The following is a 4,628-nucleotide window of genomic DNA, read 5'->3' as shown; positions in this document are numbered from 1 at the left end:
GCTCCGTCCTCCCACCCTCTGTCCTCACATGACTGAGCCCACGTGCCCTCCCTGTGGGCTCGGCAGCTCAGTGAAGTAACAAGGGCTGATTGCATCTGACAGGGATGCCAAGCCTGTTAACCACCCATCGACACGGAGAGGCCAGCGGAAGACGTGTGGGCCGGGGGAGGACAGGGCAGGAGCTGACGAGAGCCAGGCTCGATGGGTCACTCGGGGCCAAGGTGGGTGGGTGCCCCGGGCCCCGGTGGGTGCCCTGCGTTCCAGCACTCTGCGCCTCCAGCCTGGCGACAGCGTGGGTGGGTCGTTCAGCGGGTCCAAGGAGCCCTCGGGCATGAGACGGGGAAGTGACTGACCTGGGAAGTGGACCCGGAGTTGCCAGGCGACACCATCGACGGAGGGAGGAGAGCTCACCCCCTGCCTGGGCTGAGCCCTTGGGTCCCTCGGCCATGGCAGTGCCCAAGCCACGGCTGAAGCAGCCGCCTCCTGAGGCCTCCTCTGCCCCAAGCCATCTCGCCTGCACGCAAAGGCAGCCGGGGCCAAGCCCTCACGTGCACATCAGCAGGGCTGCCCGGCAGTGGACGGTCCGGCAAGACTCCGTGTCCTCAGCTCAGCAAGACTTCCACCCCCCAGGGAATGGGTAGAGGGATTCTGCCCAGCCTCTGGCCAGGGTCAGTCCTCGATACGTGCAGCTGGATTGGGGCCTGTCCTTGGGAGGTTCCCAGGGAAGAGGAGGACCAGAATAGGCTGGGGAGGCAGGGTGAGCCGCCGTGCCCAGCTGGCTGTCAGGAGACCCCAGGTCCTTGTCTTCCTCAGCCTTTTCCTCGGTGTGAATTCTCACGGCTTTTTAGGGTTGTTTGCACGGACAGTCAGAGCGTCTGATAATAATGAAGGTTTAATTTCTCCCATCATTATCCCTCTTTTTTCTGTTTCTTGTCTCCCTTCCCTTGGTAACTAGTAGTGGTGGCAGTGGGCACCTTTTGTCTTTCCTTGTTTCGACAGGAATCCTGACATTTCACTCTAAGACATGATAGCGAGTGTGATTTTTTGCCAGGTGGTGTCTGTTAGGCTCTCAAGTTTTCTTTTCTTCCAAGTTTGCTGGGTTTTAGTTGTTGTTTTGAGTCAGAGTCTCCCTCTGTCACCCAGGCTGGAGTGCAGTGACACAGTCACAGCCACCCCAGCCTCAACCTCCTAAACTTAGGCGATCCTTCCACCTCAGCCTCCCGAGTATCTAGGACTACAGACGCGCACCACCATGCCCTGCTAATTTTTACTTTTTTGGTAGAGACGAGATCTCGCTATGCTGCCCAGGCTGGTCTCCAGTTCCTGAGCTCAAGCGATCTTCCTGCCTTGGCCTCCCAAAGTGCTGGAACTACAGCCATGAGTCACCGTGCCTAGCCTCAAATTTCTTTCTTTCTTTCTTTTTTTTTTTTTTTGAGTTGGAGCCTCACTCTGCCATCCAGGCTGGAGTGCAGTGGCTCACGGCCACTCCAGCCTCGACCTGCTGGGCTCAAATGATGCTTCTGCCTCAGCCTTCCTAGTACCTGGACTACAGGCACGTGCCACCACGCTTGGCTAATTTTTTATGATTTATTGCAGCAATGAGGTCTCGCCAAATGGCCCAGGCTGATCTTGTGGGCTCAGGCAATCCTCTTGCCTCGGCCTCCCAAAGGGCTGGGATGACAGGCTTGAGCCACCACGCCTGGCCTCTCAAGTTTCTTGAATGGTTATGCAAATATTTTGTTTCGTGCCGGTGTTACTTTCCACGTTCCGGAGCAGGTTTGGGTAAGATATTTTCCTAGCATGGTGTCAGCCTGTAAAGGCTTTTAAACGTATTGCCATCGGTTTATAGTTGATTCGTCGTATTCTATTTGTCTTAATCCTCCTCTGTGGTATTCCCAGCTGTGTTCGCCTTGTCGGTCACCTCATTACTGATCTGTGCTGACTCTCTTTTTCATCTTCCGTCTTATTTGTCAACTGTACGAGTCATTTCTTTCTTTCTTTTTTTTTTGAGTTGGAGTCTCACTCCGTCGCCCGGACTGGAGTGCAGCGGCCGCTCCCGGCCACCGCAGCCTCGACCCGCTGGGCTCCGGCGATCCTTCCGCCTCAGCCTTCCGAGTAGCCGGAACGACAGGCGCGCGCTCCCACGCCCGGCTGATTTTTCGATTTATTGTCGAGATGAGGTCTCCCCAAGTTGCCCAGGCGGGTCTCGAACCCGCAGGCTCAGGCCATCCACTCACGTCAGCCTCCCAAAGGCGCGGGATGACAGGTTGAGCCACCGAGCCCGCGCTCGGTGTCATTTCTTAGCGCTCACGTTTGGTTTTGTGAATCCTTCCTATTGTGTCTGTGTTTTATATTTCATTACTTCGGTTTTCGGCTTTGTGAGTTCTTTACTTCACATCTTTGGGGCTTAGTCTGTTCTTGTCGTAACTTCTCAGGCGACGCAGTCCCCTTACCCACAAAAGGCTCGCTGACCTGTCATCTGCCTGCAGGCCTGACGTCTTCTGGGAATTCCCAGACTCCCTGTGAGGAGGCATGAGGCTCCCCATCCCCCGTCCCTTCCCCCGGAGGGGTCAGGGAAGGAGGATGTGGGGCGCTTAGCCCTGATGTCTCGGTTAGGGCCTTCTGGGGCGGGGGTGAGGCAGGTCTGTCTAGGAAGCTGGAGACGTGGGAACAAGAGCCAGGTGGGCCTTCCCTGCGGCTGGCTCCCACAGCTCTGCCAGAGCCAGGCCTGAGGTCACCCGGCCCGGGGGGTCATGAGAGCAGGAAGCCCGGAGGTGCTGGGAGTCAGCCAGTGGGGTCAGGCTGCCGGTTCCCTCGAGAGAGAAGCCACCAGACCTGCGAGGGAGACTGGGAGAGCTCGGAGGGGAAGAGAGGGCTCCCATCCCCTCCCCACCCCTGCACTCTGGTTCCGGCCTCCTCGGGCCTCATCCAGAATGGAATTTTCCTGGCAGACAGCTCCGGCTCTGGCCGGGCCGCGTTCGTTCTCCGGGGAAAGCCCTGTCCTGCCCTCTAGAGGGTCTGCTTGAAGTGAAGGCTGGACACACCTCGCCCCCTAGGCCGCCTGGCTTGGCTCTGGGTGGAAAGCTCCTCTGAGACCCGTTCTGCCCGTGCTGGGATCTGCATCCGTGACACCCACGACCGTGCGGCTCACCCCGTGGGGGAGCTGGCGGGGTGCTGGAGTCCTGGAAGGCGGGCCTGGACATTGAGAGGCAGAGAACAGGCAGGGGAGCTCAGGAACAGAAGCCGGCCTCCCCGGCGTAGCACTCCTGAGCAACCAAGGACAGTGGGCAGCGGGAAGGCTGGCGGCTCAGTGGGACGTGTCTCCAGCCCGCTGTCTCCCACTCCAGTCTACTGGCTGTCACAAGGCCTTCCTGCAAGGAGGCTGGGTCCTCACCACGGGGGCACACCCCGGGGCCCCTGCAGGATCATCTCGTCCTGGTGTCAGCACGCGCTGATGGAGGTGACACCCGGCAAGCAACGATCAATTAGCTCCGACCGTCAGGCCTGGGAAGGGAGGGGCGTGGCGAGGCCCACAGCCACGTAGCGCCAGCCCTGCCTGAGAAGGGCTCGATCTTGCTACACTTCCACGGAGTTCACGCCGAGAAGCGGAAGGTTGTCGGTGGCAGGACCCGGTAGACCGTGGGCCGTGGAGACCATCCATGATCATTATTTTTATTTGTCTTTGTTTGGTTGTCCCTTCATTCAGGGTCTCCCTCTGTGGCCCAGGCTGGAGTGCAGTGGCACACTCACGGCTCACCGCAGCCTCGACCTCCTGGGCTCAGGTGATCCTTCCGCCTCAGCCTCCCAAGCAGCCGGGACTACTTACGGGCATGTGCCATGATTGATGCCCTGCTCATTTTTTAAAAAAATTTTTTGTAGAGACACAGTCTTGTTATGTTGTCCAGGCTGGTCTCAAACTGGGCTCAAGTGATCTTCTCACCTCCACCCTCCAAAGTGCTGGGATAACACCGCACCCGGCCTCAGTCTCATATTTTATATATTCTTATATTTAAATGGCGACTGTGAATACACTTGGCAGGGGTGACAGAGACGTGGACAGTGCGTGGCCTGCAGGCTGGTCCAGCCCTGGAGTGGGTCTTCCTCCACCGGGAGACAGGGTCACACAAGCACGTGCTTGCTCTGGGCAACAGTTACCACCATGTGCTGTTGTCTGTTTTCTGGGGTCTACTTTGTGGCCTGGGTCCTCCCGGGGTGGCTACCTCTGCCCCCTGCCTTGTCAGAGCCTGCCTGACAGCCCACCTTCCTGTCGCTTCTTTTACCGGTCTGTGATGATGGTGCCCATCTGTCCTGAATTTTTTTTTTCTTTTGAGTTGGAGTCTCACACTGTCACCCAGACTGGAGTGCCGTGGCCGCTCCCGGCCACCGCAGCCTCGACCCGCTGGGCTCCGGAGATCCTTCCGCCTCAGCCTTCCGAGGAGCTGGAACTACAGGCGTGCGCTACCACGCCCGGCTAATTTTTTTTTTTTTTTTTTTGGTTTATTGTAGAGATGAGGTCTTGCCAAGTTGCCCAGGCGTGTCTCGAACCCACGGGCTCAGGCATTCCACTCACCTCGGCCTCCCAAAGTGCTGGGATGACAGGCTGAGCCACCAAGCCTGGCCTTTCTGTT

This window comes from Carlito syrichta, unplaced genomic scaffold, assembly GCF_000164805.1.
Source record: "Carlito syrichta isolate Samal-C Ts95f unplaced genomic scaffold, Tarsius_syrichta-2.0.1 Scaffold304555, whole genome shotgun sequence".
Lineage (NCBI taxonomy): Eukaryota > Metazoa > Chordata > Mammalia > Primates > Tarsiidae > Carlito > Carlito syrichta.
The sequence above is the reverse complement of the archived record's forward strand: the minus strand, read 5'-3'. Positions refer to the sequence as shown.